General features: G+C 40.4%; 1 long non-coding RNA gene across 2 annotated transcripts in view; it reads right to left on the minus strand.

Moving 5' to 3' along the window:
- Window positions 1-2,895: 2,895 nt before the first annotated feature.
- LOC111090725 overlaps window positions 2,896-19,340 on the minus strand; it is a 28,282-nt gene continuing 11,837 nt past the window's right edge. The window contains exons 3-6 of one of the 2 annotated variants that reach the window (XR_005353154.1): window positions 11,550-11,632; window positions 4,780-4,862; window positions 4,318-4,446; window positions 2,896-3,770 (exon numbers count right to left, since the gene is read on the minus strand). This is a non-coding gene — a long non-coding RNA (uncharacterized LOC111090725). The remainder of the gene's footprint in view (window positions 3,771-4,317; window positions 4,447-4,779; window positions 4,863-11,549; window positions 11,633-19,340) is intronic. The other variant, XR_005353153.1, reaches the window with a different exon arrangement.

Raw genomic sequence — 19,340 nt, forward strand, 5'->3', positions numbered from 1 at the left:
GTAATTCAACAATTCTCTACAATACTCAGTGCTCATTGTGTAAGTATATTCTTCATCCTCTTTACCTATTTCACCCATCCCCTACCTATATCCCCTCTGGTGAGCATCTTTTTGTTCTCTACAGGTAAGAGTCTGTTTTTTAGTTTTTCTATTTTTTTCCTCTGTTCATTTGTATTGTTTCTTAAATTCCACCTATAAATGAAATCATATGGTACTGGTCTTTCTCTAACTGACTTATTTCGTTTAGTATATAGTACACTGTAGCTCCATCTATGTTGTAAATCACAGGAGTTCATTCTTTTTTTTTTCTTTTTTTAAAGATTTTATTTATTTATTCATGATAGTCACACAGAGAGAGACAGAGAGGCAGAGACACAGGCAGAGGGAGAAGCAGGCTCCATGCAGGGAGCCCGACGTGGGATTCGATCCCGGGTCTCCAGGATCGCGCCCCGGGCCAAAGGCAGGCGCCAAACCGCTGCGCCACCCAGGGATCCCAGGAGTTCATTCTTTTAATGACTGAGCAATATTCTAGTGTGTGTGTGTGTGTGTGTGTGTATCACATCTTTATCCATTCCTCTATCAATGGACCTTTAGGCAGCTTCTTATTGTAAATAATGTTACAATAAAACACAGGGGTGCATATATCTTTTTGAATAAGTGTTCTCTTATTCTTTGGGTAAATACCCAGGAATGCAATTACTGGATCTTAAGGTAGTTCTATTTTTGATGTTTTGAAGAACTTTCATATGATTTTCCACAGTGGCTACATGAGTGTACGTTCCCACCAACAGTACATGAGGGTTCCTTTTTCTCCATATCCTTGCCAATACTTGTTTCTATAGTAGATGCTTTTTAATATATGTGCTAAACCATAATACTCACTCCAGTTACACCACAACTTGTGTAAATCGCATAGGAGGGGTCACAGCTGTCAGAGGAAGATAGCAGTGCTGTTTCTAATTCTAAAGACAGAAAGCTAGACTCTGCTCCATGTGTAAAGTCCCATTTACAGGGAAGGCCAATAAAAATGTGGTAGCACAAGGGGGCAGGGGTGAGTTAAAAAAAAAAAGGGGGGGGGAAGGAAAAAGAAACTAGCCTTATCACGTGTCTCCTTTGTGCTATGGGATGTAGGTACATTATTCCATTCAACCTCCATGATGAGTCTGCAAGGTGGTTATCTTTCTCCCATTTTACAGACAAAAGCCCTGAAACTGCCCAAGGTCTACTCTTAGGAAGTGGAGCAGCCAGCATTCAAATCCTTTTCTACTGGTGGTGGGGGAAGGATTCCAGGAAGCGGGGAAAGACTGAAACATGGATGGCTCGAGAAAAAAAAAAGGTAAGTTATTCGCTTTAAAGAGGAAGGCCCTGAGCTGACAGCCCTGTGCTCTACCTGGGGCCTTCCAACCCCGGTGTGGGGCTAGAAGAAAGAAAAATTGTGGGCAAAACTTCTGGGGGTCTAAAATCCAAGATTCACTCCTCGGAGAAAGAAGACAGATTCCCCTCCACTCTTCACCCTGACCTACAGCCTGACCTCACCAGAAAAAGGCCTTTTTCCTTCCCTCTGGGGCAAAACCAGAGAGGCCTCAAAAACTCTACATGGACTTCTCACATGCACCCAGGGACACAGAACCCACAGTAAAGCTAATCATTAACATCTGTTTTTCTGCCTTTATCCAGGAGAATATCTGCTTCCCTCTCATTGGCCTTCCTTCTCTCTGTCTAGACCATGTTGTAGCCTGAAACCCATCCACACCATGATGGATCACTCCTGGTAAGTTATAGGGCTGGCCCACATCTCTCTAAGGGGATTGCAGAGAGGAAATCCTCAGGGTGAACCATTTGTCTCACCATCACCAACTGTGCTACTAACTACAGCCCCCCTCTCTTCCTAGCAACACCACAGGATATAGTCCTATGCAAGGGAGACCACTTCCTGTGGAAGCCTACTACATCAAGTTACTTTTCAAAATAATGCATTTGTGGAAAAATTAATTTTTTTCAAATTAAATGTGGTATAACTTGAATAATACACTGAAAGCTGGGGCACCACCTGGGTGGCTCAGTGGTTGAGCGTCTGCCTTTGGCTCAGGTCATGATCCTGTGGCCCTGGGATCAAGTTCCACATCAGGCTCCCCAGAGGGAGCCTGCTTCTCCATCTGCCTATGTCTCTGCCTCTCTGTGTGTGTCTCTCATGAGTAAATAAATTAAAACCTTTTTTAAAAATATGCTTCTAAAAGCCAAAGGCCTCCCAACATTTTCCACTCATAACCATCCCAAAATGGAAATCACTCAGGGACATATGAGCTGCCATAGGTAGGGAAGAGACCCACACACCCACACTTCACTTTTAGCCATAATAATCTGAAAATGCCTGAAAGTCTACAGATGTTCTACTGGAGGCCCTACCCACAGAAGTGAGACTCAAAGAACCACCATGTAAAATTTATCTCCTCTGAGAAATTTGGTCAGATTATTGCCACAGTATTTGCAAATGGCTGGATGGACTAAGAGCAGATTTATCGCCAACACTCACCAGAGTTGGATGGCTGACACGTTTGGATCAGGTGAAATCAGTCCATAGGGCAGAGGAAAAAGAATTACCCTGTCTAGAGGAAGTAGGGAGGGGGTTTGCATCCTATCTTTGCCTTACTACATCAATCAAGTTCCTAAATTTGTTTAGCTCCACAAGCTAACCAGTTGATTTCCACTCAACATGTTTATTAAAATATTGACTAAGAATTGGCAATGTCGGTAATGATGGCCTGGTAGGAGAATCCCCACATGGTGTTTTGACAAGAGCAGTTCAAAGGGTCCCTGTGAACTGGCATCACAGAAGTTTGCATTCCCAGGATTAGTGAAGTAGAAATAGTTTATTTGCTGAGTATTTACCCAAGCACAATTACACTTGATAGGCAGATTCTTTCCAAGAAGCGAACTTGACTTTGAATTTCTCACTAAAGTTGACAAGGGCATATCTGCACATTTTGAGGAAAGACATCTGCCAGCAGAGACCTGTCGCTGTTTGGCATAGGAGTATTGTACAATAAGACCACATTTTTGGTAGTTGTTCAGTGAGAACCTTATGGCTCAGCAACAAAGATCAAAAATATCTGAACAGATCAAGATAGTAGCAAATATCTAGCGAATTTACCAACTGTGAAATAATGAAAAAGAAGGTAGGAGGGAGAGAAGGAGGGAAAGAGGAAGGAAAGAAGGAAGGAAGGAAGGAAGGAAGGAAGGAAGGAAGGAAGGAAGGAAGGAAGGAAGGAAGGAAGGAAGGAAGGAAAGAAGGAAGGAAGGAAGGAAGGAAGGAAGAGAACTTAAAAAACAAGAAGGAGAGAAGTCCAGCACAATCTTACTAGTCTGAACCAGTGAACATTCCCCAGATTCACCATTCTATAAATTCATTGAGTAATTGTGCAAATCCCCTGGACAACTGTCAGATAGTCTTCATCTCCCCTCCCTCCCAACCCCCCATGGAAAATCTCATTACATTAAAAGTGCAGGATTAAGTTAAAAGTGCAGTAGAGAATGCCACCATGTTTTTGTAAAAAAGCTGGGCATCAATATGCATTGCATTTGCTTGTATTTTCGTGGATACCCAAACTGGAAGTATAACAGGTAACCACAACAGTGTCTATCAGGAGTGGGACACAGGGCTAGTGGGTGCAGGGGTGTGGGCGAGACAGGGTAGAAGGGAGATTCTTCCTTGGATGCTTTGTTTTTTTTTATATCTTCTGATATTTGAGCCAAGTGAATGTGCTGCCTACCTAAAAAATGAAATGAGAGAATGAGAATATTAAAAATTATTATTTTATTATAGTTCAATTTGCCAACATATAGTATAACACCCAGTGCTCATCCCATCAAGTGCCCTCCTCAGTGCCTGTCACCCAATTATCCCAACCCTCCGCCCACCTCCCTTCCAGCAACCCTTTGTACGTTTCCCAGAGGTAGGAGCATCTCATAGTTTGTCTCCTTCTCTAATTTTTCCCACTCATTTTCCCTCTGATTATTTAAATGGCAGCCAGCAGAAGCCCTTTGGTCCTTCATCAGATTGAGAGAGAAAGTGGAGAGGAGGTAGAAGGAGACAACCTCCTTCCCTCCATTCCAGCCTCCTACTTTTTCCCTTCCCTCTCTGAAAGTCACTACATCTGACATCTCAGTGCTCAGCAGAAGGTGAGGCTCTGACAGCTGCCTGGCCCTGGGAATGAGAATAGGAAAGCTCCAAACTAGAAACCTGAAAGCAACCTTTCAGTGAAGATAGGAAGAGAAGCACTTGGCAGGGAGAAGCACCCAAGGGTCTGGGAAGTGTACCAGTTAAGAGCAGCTGATCTGTGGTCAAAACTTTAAGGTAATGCCTCTTCCTCTTGAGCCTTGTTTCCACATCCCTGAAGCTGGCATGGGGTAGACCCATTGATAGCAGAGACAGCACCCAGCCCAGGCCTAGAGGAGGGACAGAGCTCAGGATGTTGTTCTGCTTAACCTCACTCTGTGGCCACTGCTCAAAGCAGCCTTCGCCTCCAAACAAAGCATGGTGGAAAAGAATCATAGACACAATAGGATTTCAGCAAGCTCTATAAATGATCATTGGACAATCTGGGATGTGTTTCTGTCCTTTCAAGATAGCACAATGGAGGGAGGAAAAAGCCTGCTTTGAAACCAGAAAGACAGGCTTCCTTCCCAAACTTTTCTACATGCTAACCCTTCAGACAGATTGTTTAGTCTCTCTGCTCCTGAGTTTCTTCATTTACTAAATAGAAAGACCCCAAGACCTACCTTTTGAGGCCTGCATGTGTGTCATACTGGGCCTGGGCGAGAGGTGGCACCCAGGAAAGGGAACTCTGCATTAAAGTGCAAACCTAGGGATGATAGTTACAAACCAGAATCCAAGTAAATAAGTAACTTCTTCCAGCCAATATTTTGCTAGCTACTATCATCAATTTTACATTTAATTCTTTGCGTTAACCAGAAGCTATGATTTGTTGTTATTGTTTGTGCATTTTATTTGTTTTAGGCATAATATTTGCACTAATGTTGGCAAGAGTGCCACGGGACCAATGTTGAACACATCTTACTCTCTCCCAGTGAAAATAGTATTAACCACGAGCATTATTCCTCCAACTCTCAGGAATCTGACGTACACCTCAGAGAGGACCCAGTATATTTGATGCTTGCAGGATATCATTTTTTAACACTTCCTTGTCCATAGTATAAAATTAGTGTCAGTTATACTCATGTTGTATGAGTAATGACCATTATTTTTTGATGTATTTGTTATCTTTAGGTGTTAAACAATTAACTGAAAAAGAAGAAAGTTCTATTTTAAGCATGTTATTCAAAATTCAGTAAAATATTTCATTTGAGAACTAATATTTGCATTTACTGCGCAAAAGTGTTATGTTTTGGAGTTACTGTTTTAAATTTCAAGCCCCAAATCTCCAAGGGGTCTCATGGGGTAACAATTAAAATAATTTGGGCTTTGAGTTTTCATCTTTAATTCACTAAGCTATCATTGTTTATTTTAAATCTGCTATTTAAACACAGACTATGCAGTATCACAGGAGTTGGAGACACATACAATGCCCAAAGCCAGCTTGAACAATTCCAGACCATTACACATTTACTCTCAAAACAAACATGTAACTGAGTCCATGCACATTGGAGATCCACTAAATAACAGAAGGAGTCTCCAAATTAACTTCCATGGAGAATATAGTCCTTACTAAAGAGTAAGAAACAAAACCATTCTAATTTGAAACTAACGTATGTATTATTATGTATTTTTAAATCTCAAAAGTAATTTTAATAATCATTTAGAATATAGACAAGCAAAAAGGTGTTTTTGGTTAGAAGTATTTTATCACTGACATGGTTTAGAACTGCCCAACCATGGTGATAACAAAAAGCAAACCACCTTTTCATTGCTTTTATTGTTTTAAAATTCTCAACAGATATTGCTTGCACCCAGAGCAGACCACTTCTACCCATATCTCCCTGTATATGGGCCCTCACCCACCCATCAATCCAGCCACCAGGGTCCCTGATTCTCAACTTTAGCACATTGAAAGAAGAGACTCATGTTCATCAAAAGAGCACTTGTTGTTGAAGCTATTCCCATGCTCTTCTTTTCATATGTCAGGCCATTTGGCCTTGGGATTGGTTTATATGCAATCTATAACGTCTTTGTTGAAATTTGAAACAAGAGGATGTTGCCAAGGGAAAGCTGACTGGTTGACTGGCAGTGAAGTGTCTCATTTAGCATGGCATTAGATTGAAGAATTTACTATGTCTCAAGTTTATTTGACAGCCTTACAGGTCTAGAAAGTGGGTTTTTCCACTACTCCCAGAGGAAGTATTGAAGATGCTTCAGTATTGAAACCAATGAATAATACAGAAGGGTCAGTGTATTCATTACAGTGGGGAACACGGGATTCCCATGACCACAAGGCCAACTCATCTGTAGGGGTTTTTCCTTGTGTTGGATCTTTGCTACCCTTTCCATATTTGGAGACTTTTCTCTTCAAGAGTGGCATCTCTCAAGGTAGGGTCCAAGAGCATGCTTTCCCAGATACCCTTGAAGCTAAGGAAAATCCATGGAACCTAGACTTTTCTAATCAGACATGAGATTTTTGACCTAACACTGCACAGAATCTGATTTTTTTTTTTTAAGAGGATGGCATTGAGGGTGCTTTTAAAGCAATGGTGCCCAATGACTGAGTATTTGCTTTCCAGTATTAATTGTGCACTCTCCCATATCTCTAACCATGGTGACAATAGTGGGATTGTCTCTGGAGCAATCCCATCATGAGATCTGCTTCAGGCTGCAGAGCACTCCCTCTGGCCCTCCCAGACAGTATGTGAGCTACTCCAGATCCTGTAATGATTTAGTTGGAATGGGTCTTGTTATTTCCAGTATCCTAAGAAGTCAGGTTAGTGATTAGAAGGTCAGATATGAGTATATATGTAAGTAGACAGTAGTAAGGGATATTTTATGTGAACAAGATAATAACTGTTTATAAGAAAGTACCTTGCTATGATTTCACTATGTCTCCCAAATAGATATTCTACACCAAACCATAATACACATGTATTGGCAGATTTTTATTCTCTTAAATCCACTTTTTATGCTATAATAAATATGTTCTTTCTTGTACTATATTAATGTCACTGGTTAAATTACAAGTCAAGCAGCTGTTCCCATGGGCTGATATTTCCCATTTAATTTTACTTGAGTAGTCTAATTTATTTCTACTTAATTCTGCAATCTTATTTCTAGACTCCCATGGGCCAACTCCTCCCACTTAATTTTATTTAATTAGTCTAATTTATTTCTATTTAATTAATCCACATTATTTATAGGTTATTGGTGGTCATCTCACTGGTACCTTCATATACCATGTACAGTTGATATGAGTTTTTGAAGTCTTTTTTTTTCAGGATTTCTAAAGACAAGATGGATTAATTTCAGTGTGAACCAAGGCCACCACTCAAAGCAATCAGGTTTCCCCATTCTCCCTCTCACAAATTCACTACAAGCTCTTTAATAGTGCAACACATTCAATGACTGGAACACTTTTAATTAAGGCTGCCATTTTGTATCAAAGTAACAGACCTAACCAAAAATCAAATGTAAGTCACTACAACATTGGCTAAAACTTACTCATCCACCTCCAAAGTTGTGTCATATACCTAGACATTGACTGATAAGAGGTTCTGCTGAGCAAAAACGACTCACTGTTGGTCAATCAGCTCCTGACAGGCTGTTTTCAAGCAGCCCTGGCAAAGGCAGAGAGATAAACAAATTTCCCCTTGAATTCCATGAATTCTGAAATTCCAGATCAGGCTCCTATGGGACGGACCTTTATATAACTGGATATACTTAAGTTATTTTGTTATCTTACCAAAAATTATTGCCAGGCAAAGTAATTGTGGGCCATATAGAATACCAAACTTCTAATACACATTTTCTGTTAATATCATTTTATTTATTGTGTGGTCTGTCTTTGTTCTATTTTAGCTTTACAAGGTGAATCAAAGTTTACCTAGAAAGATGCTTTTGATAAGTTCACCGCATTCAGAAGATTTGTCAGCTGTCAAAAGTTTTCCCTGAGCTTTCAAACATCCTGCTTTATTTTTGACAAGAAAATGTTCACTAAGCCATTTAAATCATAGACCAAGAGTAAGCCAGATGTTTAAAAGGGAATATTCTACATGGAGCCAGGATGGAACTTCCTTTAAAAAAAATAATATACTTAGGCTAGAAAAGAGTTTTTCTTGTATCACGTATAAGAAAGAAATTTTGAATGAAAATTAATTGTTCTTTCCATTTTGACATAGCAGAATACTTAAAAATGAAGTTTTCCTTCCATTATTTTTTCCTATCCTAGATTTCAAGAGAATGACTAAAAATTTTAAACTCCTAAAATTATTAACTACCAGACCCAGGAACCTTGTAGAACACTATAGTGTCCATCAGGTGGTATTATCATAGAAGCACATTGTAACCAAAATGTCTCCATGGCCATTATCTTGTCCAGTATTACCCAAACTTCAATAATTCACCTGCCACTTCAGTATTTTTGTCATATTGTGAATTATCTACACTTTTTTTAAGTATCTTTCTATAAAACAACACACTTTTTATACTTATGTAAAATTGATTTTGCCTTAAGTATTAATATCCCATAGAGTCAAGGACTTGATGTATGTGATGATGACTAGTTAAATGCTCATCAATTTAATTTTCTCTCCTTAGTGACACAGGAAGACTGCCTTTCCCAACCTCCCTGCCTTAGGTTGGCCCCATGTGACTGGATTCTGACCAATGCAATCTGGGCAGAAGTGAAACACTTACAAAACTGGTCCCTAAAACATCCCACATGTTCTCCTTTGCTCTCATTCTGCCACCTGTGTAACTGGAAACAAAGGATTCTGAAATGGCAGCATTTGGCACCCTAATTGCTAATAGGAGTGTTGGCCAGAAGAGAATCCAGCTCTGCACCAGACTTTACATGAACAGAAAAAAAAAAAAAAAGGTTATTGTACTAAGCTGCTAAGAATTTTTTAGTTGCATTTGGGGTCCCCAAAACCACCCTGGATTCAATGATTCAATAGAAGGACTTACAGAACTTAGAAAGCTGTCATATTCATAGTTATGGTCCATTATAATGAAAAGATAAAGAATCAAATCAGAAAAGGATAAGGCACACAGGGCAGAGTCCAGGAGAGATCAGGCACAAGAATCCAGTTGTCCCTTCCCAGTTGAGTCCTGTGACCAGCATTCTCCCATCACCGATAGTGACAACATGCATGAAGTACTACCAACCAAGGAAATTCACCCAAGCCTTGGTGTCCAGGGATCTCATTACACAGGCATAGCTGATCTCCCATGTGGCTGACCTTAGTTCCATCTCCTCCAGAGGTCAAGCTAATAGTCTGTGGCCTGAGATCACACTGTGAACATAAACTACCTGATGTGGCACAGGCCTCAGGTAAACAAAAACACTCTTAACAAACAGGTTGTTCCAAGGGCTTAGAGGTTATCAACCAGGAGCTGGGAAAGAAGCAAAACTTTCTTTGGAATGTAGAGTTTGAACTACCCAGACCTGCTGAGTTAATCCTTTATTGTATATTATCCTATTTGTTACACAGCATGGCCTAACCTACCCTGACCAATGTAACATATAAATTACAGGTTTGTCTAATACAAAATGAAAATACTCAAAGGGTGAAATAAGTGTTTGCTCTTGTACTTTTTAATTTTTTTAATTTAATTTTATTTTTTTGCTCTTGTACTTTTTAAAATTATCTTGTATACCTCCAGTAGTACACATACCATACTTTGGGAAACATTGATCTGATCTAATCTCAGTTTATTGATTTTTTTATAATAAATTTATTTTTTATTGGTGTTCAATTGATTTTTTTAAGAGAGTTTTTTTATTTATTCATTTGAGAAAGAGAGAGAGAGTGTGAACAAGAGCATGAGTAGAGAGGGAGAGTCAGAGGAAGAGAGAGAAGCAGACTTTCTGTTGAGAAAGAGCAGGGAGCCCAACCTGGGGCTCGATCTCAGGACCCCAGGATCATGACCTAAGCCAAAAGCAGATGCTTAACTGACTGAGCCACCCAGGTGCCCCAACCTCACTTTAAAATGTATGAAAGGTAAAATAAATAAATAAATAAATAAATAAATAAATAAATAAATAAATAAATAAATAAAAAATGTATGAAAGGTAAGGAGACCCACTCCATTGTTGATCTTCCTCCAGGAGGAGGGACAGTAGTATGGAAGGGAACATTGTTGAGGAAAGTGGGATCCAATAAGTTCTCCCACAGTTCCTTCAGGAAAGATGTACAAAGACTATGATAAAATGTTTCCAAGAGCTCTCGGCATCTGACTCCCATCAATCACTGGTCTCTGGATTGTTTAGATAAACTTGGTACATCCTGCTTTGAAAGATTTATTATAAGGATTGTGATAGTTAATTTTATGTGTCAACTTCACCAGGCCATGGAGTGCCCAGATATTTGGCTATAAACATTATTTCTGGGTGTGTCTGGGGGTGGGTGGTTCTGGATGAGATTATTATTTGAATTGGTAGGCTAAATAAAGCAGGCTGTCCTCCCCAGTGTGGGTGGGCCTCTATTGAAGGCCTGTGTAGAAAAAAGGCTAATTAAGAGAAGTTTCTGCCTGGCTATCTTGAGTCAAAACATCCATCTTCTCCTGCCTATGGACTTAGACTCAGACTGTAACTTACACCATCAGTTCTCTTGATTCTCAGGCCTTTGGACTTAAACTAGAATTATACCATGGGATCTCCAGCTTACTGGCTGCAGATTGTGGAATTCCCAGCCTCCATCATCATATGAGCCAATGCCTTAGTAAAGATAGATGATGATAGATAGATAGATAGATAGATAGATAGATAGATAGATAGATACATATATACATACATACATACATGATAGATCGATCTCCTATTGATTCTTTTCTCTGGAGAACCCAGACTTGGTGTCAATAAACCAAGTGCTAACCAAGCCTCAATACTCTTTTTTTTTCTTTCTCTCTCTCTTTTGCCCCCTTCCCCTTTCTTTCTGTCTCTCTCCACTTTTTTCTGGAATACACTTCATTAAAATCTCTTCTGTGAGGATCATCCTCTTGATTTTTGTTCCTTTACAGCCTGCTAAGGTGAAGAGAAGGCAAGGGCATGACTCTGGCCTAACCCGATGTGACATTACAAACCCAGAGTCCTTAACCACCTGATTTAGGTGGTTTCAGTTTCTACGTCTTATGTTCAAAATCCAAGAAAGAAAAATGAGGTCCAGCTTGACCCAATGAGCTGTGACTATAGGATAGCAGGGAAGGTGGTCAAATGACATGAACAAAAGAGATGGGGTGGGCGAGATGTTGATAAGTGTAGCTAGTATGATAGAGAATCATGAAATAATAGAACAAGGACTGAAAACCCATCCTCCAAGTGAACTACAGATGTTCCAGAATGAGAATCTGTCCCTCCACTTGAAAATTTCATTTTATCTAAACTAACCTTTTCTTCAAAGGGTCAATCCAATTACTTGGGACAAACACCAGTGGCTCTCTGACACTCCCATCAATCCTCAGAGGAGATATCTGAAAGGGGGAGGGGAGATGAAAAGAGAAGTGGAGTCTCAGTTTCATGGGAAGTCCAAATGGCTGCTGTGCATGGGCTGCAGTTTAGAATTACAGTTCGGGGCACCTGGGTGGCTCAGTCCGTTAAGCATCTGCCTTGGGCTCAGGTCATGATCCCAGGTTCCTGGGATCAAGCCCCATATCAGGCTCCCTCCTCAGCACTTCACCTGCTCAGCAGGGAGCCTGCTTCTCCATCTCCCTCTGCCCCTCCCTACTCACTTGTGCTTTCTCTCTGTCTCTCAAATAAATATCTTTAAAAAATAAAATTACAGTTCAATGGGCCTGGATCCTATTAGTTCATGGGATACTCCTGATATTCCCACTTCTCTGTATTTGAGAGGCCTGTGAAGGGCTATTATGGTTCTACTACCAGTTTGTTCTCAAAGCCATTTTCATTTCCTAAGTGCCAAGTGTATATAAATTTGGCCATTGACCAACAACAGCAGATTTCTGTTTCTGGTTTTGTTTTTGTTCTTTAACTCCAGCTTGCTCCATTTCAGAGTTCCCTGAGAGAGAGGACAAATGTGTGCAAACTCTCTCCTGGGAGCCCACATGATACAGTTCCTTAGCCAAAATTATGAAATCCCAAAGCTCTGAAAATGAAAAATTTCACAAAATAGGTGTAGAATCATTTGGCAACCAAATAGTAAGGCCATTCGTACTTTTATTTATCCTATTTAGTTTCAATGTTGATGTTTCACTGCTGAAATATTAATGGATTTGATTACAGGGTGCTGCTCTAGACCCCACAGGGAGTATTAAGTAATATATGGAATATGCATCATGTCCCCATTCTGTACCGTACTGAATTTCAACACACATCTGGCCTTTTTGATAAGAAATCAAGGACTTATTCAATAGAAAAAGTAAGACTTTCGGCTCGGACAGACAGACCTACATTTGAATGAATCCCTTTGCTGGTTGTGTAGCAAGTGACTTAGCTTCTCTAAACATCAGTTTCCTTTTCCATGGAGTAAAGGTCACAATCATAGCTACCACTTGGTCCAAGTGGGAGGTGTATCAGATGAGACAAGTTGCCTAAGGAATTTGACACTCTTCCTGGTACTGGCCAGGGGCACAACAAAAGCTTCTTTTCTTCCCCTAATAACACCCCCTCCCTTGCCACAGAATCCAGGCACTGTGCTATGAAAATCAAAACACAGAAAGTAGAGAAGAGAAAAAAACTCACTCCCAATAAAAAAGAGGGCACGAAAGCAGAAAGTGACAGGATAATTTGTCAGAACTGTCATCCTGCTAATAAAGAGTAAGGTACTCAAATGTGGCTGTGAATGAAGACCAATAATAACCAAGTTCTACTCTATGTATCTCTTTATGCTTCTCTAGGATTGATTTTTTTTATGACCTATTAACCGATTCTAGCAATTGGTGCAATTATGTGGGCGGGTGGGTAATTTCCTTTCTCCGTTGGTCCTGTCCATCCTGGTAAGTGATTGGTTGTAAACAACACAGCACTATTGACCATATTGACTTTCAGAATCCCACACTTTGCTTTATTATTTGGTCCCCTTTTGAGATGAATTTTTTACTTAAAGACTTCACCACACTGCAGCTAACAGCAAAGGCCATAAAGTGTCAGAACATTTTCTTCTTAATGTGAAATCTATGTACATTGAAAGCACAGGAACATGTATATTAGTTTAATGAACTTTGCTGAAACCTTAGAAGAAAATCAGGAAGCAGTTGTATACAGAGTTTTGACTTCTATTTTAATGATATTTTTAATAAATTGAAGTTCCAAAAAAGAGTCTTTGTGCTTTTAGTCTTCTCAAGTACAAACCATCGTTGATTGCTACCTTCTATGTATAGTTTAAAAACAGGGTGAGGCAGCCTTTCCAATCCCCAGAAAGAGTGCTGGGATCTATTAATCATGCCTTCCATGGCACAGAGTTTGGAAATGGCACCACGTATGCCCCAAGTTTGCAAATTCCACTTTATATTTTTCAAGCATTTCTCTGTATTCATCAATCTACCCATGCATGCATGTATGCATCCAACCATCCATCCATCTATCCATCCAGAGTCTTTTCTCTGTCAAGGTGTGAACTAACCTAGGGATAAAAAGATGAGTAAGACACAGTCCCCATTGGGTGAGACAGATGAGCTTATCATTTGAGTTCATGATTGACTAAAATAATGTTTTCTTATTATATTAAAAACCTCAGGGCAGCCTCTACCTCTGCCTCCCTCTGTCTCTGTTTTATGAATAAATAAATGAAATCTTTAAAAACAAAAGTGAAGCCTCGTCAGCATTATTGGAGCTCAAACGCTGCTCCTTAAGGAGGGTGAGATCTGTTACCTGGAGGCCTCTTTGTTACTGAGAGAGCTGAGATGGGTATGGTACTCAGGGATAGAGGTAGCTGGTAGGACACAATGAATTCTGTATAATAAAAGGACAGGAAGTATGAGGCTTCTGAGGGAAACTGAAGAAAATAGAGATTGGCACCAGCAAAACTGAGCTCTGAGTGAAGGGAAATGTTGAGAACTCCAACACCTAGTAGCTGTGTGGGAAAGGAGAGTTTCATGGGATGAAGTCATGACATCTAGGATCAGAGGAGGTTTTAGAGGTGAAGTAGCCTTTGGGCAAAGGTTTAAAGAAGTTCTAGTTACTACTGTTGCATAATAAGGCATCTTGAAACTTAGTGGCTTAAAACAACAATTATTATTCCTCACAGTTTGTGCACAACAGGAATTTGGGGAAAATGTGGTGGATGGCTTTGGCTCAGGACCAGATGGTGGCTGAAGCTAGAACAGTGTAGGTTGAGGGGAAAGGAACTGAGAGTGGCAGGAAAATGCTCTTCATATAGCCCTGGGATTTCTCCATGTGGTCTCTCCATGTGAGCTAGTTTGACCTTCCTTACAACATGGCAGCTATAGGGCAGCTGGGCTACTTATAAGGTGGTCCAGGCTCCAGACTGAGTCTCTGGTCCAGTGCACAAGATTTAAGTGGCATTGCCTCTCATTATCTAACCTTGAAATCATACCACATCAACCACATTCTATTAGTTACAAGAGAGTTATAGATTTGCCCAGATTCAGAAGAGGGGATATGATGGGGGAGTAGCAGGTTTCCAAAGAGCAGGAGGGATGGGGGGTATTGTTATGTTCACCTTTGGAAAATGCATCTATCACAAAAAGTGATGGAAGTCGAGGGTTGAGAAATCTGACCCTACTTGACTACTTGAGTGCTCACTGCTCCTGCAAGCAGCCAAACCAACCAACTCCTGGTCTCACTGAGTGAGAAATCAGAGAGAGAATAATCAGGCACCTCTTCACAGTATGCACCCACTGCCACCATCAATAGACTGCCTCACTTTCCAGCCCCTCTGAGCCTTCACTGCTACCTGTAGTCCAAGTTCTGCTCACTGTCACCCACTGCACTGAGGCTGAAGCTGATTGCCTTTTGTTTACTGTCCTAATTTCCTACGACTTCCATACCAAAATCATAAATTAAGTGCCTTATAGCAGTAGAAATATGTGCTGGATGCCAGGAGTCTGAAGTCAAGGTATAGGCAGGGACATACTCCCCCCCGAAGCTTTTGAGGAAGAATCCTCCTATGCCTCTCCTTGGTGTCTGGTGGTTGTTGGGAATCCCTGGCATTCTCAGTTTGCAGCTGCCCCTTTCCATCTCTGCCTCTGTAACCACAGGAGCCCTTCCCTCTTTTCATAAGGACACCAGTCACTAAACTAGAGCCCACATGAATCCAGTATGATCATATTTTAACCTGATTATATCTGTGAAGACCTCATTTCCAAATAATATCACATTCAAAATACTAGGAGTTAGGATTTGGACATATTTTGAGGAGAAACACCAGTCAACCCACAACACTTGCCATTGGGCCATGGAAGTTCTAGAGTCACCTCAAGGCACTAGAACTGTCTCTCCTTCCCAGCCTCAGCCCATATACCCCTTTCAAAGTAAAGCCACCACCTCCTCCCAGAACACAACTTAAAGAGACTCTTTTAGTCACACGTAGTTTGGCAAGAACTTCATCAATCTCTCTGCCACTATCTTTTCTTTATTTCAACATCTCCTACAGCATTAGTGTGTGGATTCACACACGTACATATGCTCACACTTGATAGAGGCACCTGATTCCTGACCACAGAGAATGGGGTTCAGAGCCACACACAGGGATTATTGATTTTCTCTCTCTTGGCTTTTTATTAGTGCCCACAATTGCTTTTTGTCCTGATGGCTTTCTTTAGAATGAGGTTTGTTAGAAGAAGAATCCCTACTTTTTTGTTTAGTGCTCATGGAATCCCAAGAGGCTTTCTGGATCACCTTACATTGTCTTAGGACCATCAGTCGAGAGGGACTTTCATGAGCCCGGAGACACGCTCTGCAGAACAAATCCTAACAGGCCTGATTTCAATCAAGAGGCACAAGTCTATAGATGAAAGACTAGCCTGTATTTTTCAGGTTCAACCTGAAAAAGAAATAGAGCTAGAAGTCCAGTTTGTGGATGTCCCAGCGTTAATGAAGATGAGACTCACTACATTGTGACAGACTAGTCTTTTTAAAGGGCCACATTCAGACCCTTCTCTGGGAGACCCTGCCTGCCCCTTGTACTATCCTGCTCTGAGATAGAAAATCATCCACACGTCAACTTGTTCACAACCATGACCTAAGCACATGGCCCCACAAGAAGGGATTCAGCAATCCTTAGTTAGACCTCATTTATGTGCATATTACAGCTGATATCCCAAAATAAAGTCATTACAGCACATTTATTTCTGCAAATGGAATAACTATAGCATTGCAAATTTGTTAAAGTAGTTTTCTTCATGTCTAAAGAATTCTCTACTTGCCTGGATAGTCCTGTATGGAGTGAGTATCAAGTATTCCTCCTCCCTTAACTTGGAAATTGAATTCAAATCATAATTGATCTGAATAGAAATACAGAACACCATTGGAGAAATAGAACTCAGCCATGACAACAAGCCTAACTCATATCTGTTTAAAAGAAAAGGGGATATCAGTCATAGGGACTTAGAAGTAGGAGTTACAGCCACCCCATCCACACCAGCTCTGCACTGTGTTCGTAAGGTGGTTTATCACCATTACAGGCTATGAAGCCTGATGCCACCTGAATCTGAGGCATTTTCCTGCTGTACTTTGCCCTGGTCCATGCCATCCCATGACTTTCAGAAAGTCTGGTTTCCTCTCAGTTCACACATAGGGAGAGAATATGCTGAGATTTCTGAAATAGGTTTTTGTATCAGTTAGTTTTCTTAGCCTATTTTGTTTTTACATAGAGCCAGTGGAGTTTTTGAAATTCCTAAACAGAGATAGGTGAAAAAATAAAATCTTATCCAGGTGAGAACTATTTCTTCCCCTTTCAAAGTCATTAATGCAAATTACCTTCAAGTGAGTTTTAATATTTAATTCATTGTATGTACTGACAGAGGAAACATGATACTTACACTTCTGATGATCTTCTCTATCACCTGGCTTTGAGAAGATCTCAATGGTTCTCCAGTTTTTAATGAGGCCACTGAAGCTCTTAAAAGCACACTTTTGCATGTACGGATTATCACATATTTAATAACGCACTGAGAGGTTGGACAAGCCTATGTTTAAGAACTCAGATCACAGAATCAGCCAGAATTGGATTTGAATTTTAGTTCTGCAATTTGGTAGCTGTGTGACTTTTGAGAAATTACTTAACTTTTGTGAGTTCAATTTCCACAGTGCTAAGTAGGAATAATAATGACTGCCTCCAATGGACAATGGAAAACTTAAATGAGATAAAATGTGTAACTTGTATCCATCAACTATGTAACTAACAGCCCTAAAATCTCAGTGGCCCAACAAAAACATAAATAGAGCATTGCCTCATGCTCCATGTCCAACTCAGGACGTGCTCCTGTCTATGCCACCTTTCCTCCAGAACCAAAGCTAATGAAGCCACCATGATCTAGAGTGTCACCATTCACCACAACAGGGAGAAGGGAGCTTGTAAAGTTGTACACTAGCTCTGAAAGGCTTCCAGCTGGAAGTAACACATGTCCCTTCTGTTCACATTTCACTGGCCAAGCCTAATCCAATAGCCATACCTATCTGTAGGAAAGAAGTGTAATCTGACCACATGCCCAGAAGGTTGAAAATCAGAACTGTTAGCAGCAACACTAATGTTGGCCATACATGCTAAGCACAGGCTCTGGTGATGTAGGATATTTGGATCCTTCAATTTTAACTCAGTGGACAACCTGGCCCTAGAGTATGATCCAAGTAAAACATTGGTGCTGTGTTAACAAATACAAACACTTTAATACAGAATCTGTTCAACCAATATTGGTTGGGCCTCCTACATGCCAAGCTCTCTTTAAGACCCCACAGACTGAGAAGTGAGCCAAACCCTTTGGAGCTAATATTCTGGCCAAATTGGTAGACAACTAAATAGATAGATATAATAATATCAGAAAATAATGATTCCTATGAGAAAAAAAGAAGGGAAGGAGGTAGAAAGTGAGTGGGTAGTACAAGTTCTCCCTGAGGAGTGATAGTTGGTTGGGGCTACCATGAAGTGAAAGTGAGCTAGGTGATAACTACAGGAAGAACATTCCAGGCAAAGGAAGGGCCCAAGTAACATATGCTTGGTCTGTGTCAAACACAGCAAGGAAGCTGAAGCAGCTGGAACATGGACCACAGTGGGGAGGAAATGAGAGCACAAGGGGTCAAGTATCAGGCCATGGAGGGCCAAGGGCTCAGCAAGAACTTGGGCCTTGAGCTGAGACAGTACCCCTGAAGCCTGATGTACAGAAAGGAGGCCTGAGTAGCACCAACAGTAAGGAGCAACCTCCAGTAAGTGAATTTAACTCCTGGATTAGTTAAATGATATCCAATTTTTTCCATTTAATTTCTATCTTAATAAATTTGTTTTCATTGAAATTAATTTTTCTTATAAAATTTACAGCATAAAGAAATTTACAGGATAAATTTAGCCCACTAATTGGCTTTATATCCATATCAAATTTTACAAAATCTAGTACCTGCCATTGTGACATATTTGTTGTTATTTTGTCTGGTCTTTCTGTGACCAATATTTTTCCCAGATTCATTTTTTTTTCACAAATATTTGATTTTTCCATCATAATTGCTCACTCAAAAAAAATTACTGTGTGGAATTTTAGCCATTGCCTTTTTTTTTAATTTATTTTTTATTGGTGTTCAATTTACCAACATACAGAATAACCCCCAGTGCCCGTCACCCATTCACCCCCAACCCCCGCCCTCCTCCCCTTCCATCATACCTAGTTCGTTTCCCAGAGTTAGCAGTCTTTACGTTCTGTCTCCCTTTCTGATATTTCCCACACATTTCTTCTCCCTTCCCTTATATTCCCTTTCACTATTATTTATATTCCCCAAATGAATGAGAACATATAATGTTTGTCCTTCTCCGACTGACTTACTTCACTCAGCATAATACCCTCCAGTTCCATCCACGTTGACGCAAATGGTGGGTATTTGTCATTGGACATCCACATGCAGAAGAATGAAACTAGACCACTCTCTTTCACCATACACAAAGATAAACTCAAAATGGATGAAAGATCTAAATGTGAGACAAGATTCCATCAAAATCCTAGAGAAGAACACAGGCAACACCCTTTTTGAACTCGGCCACAGTAACTTCTTGCAAGA

This window comes from Canis lupus, chromosome 1 (assembly GCF_011100685.1).
Source record: "Canis lupus familiaris isolate Mischka breed German Shepherd chromosome 1, alternate assembly UU_Cfam_GSD_1.0, whole genome shotgun sequence".
NCBI classification, from domain to species: Eukaryota; Metazoa; Chordata; class Mammalia; order Carnivora; family Canidae; genus Canis; species Canis lupus.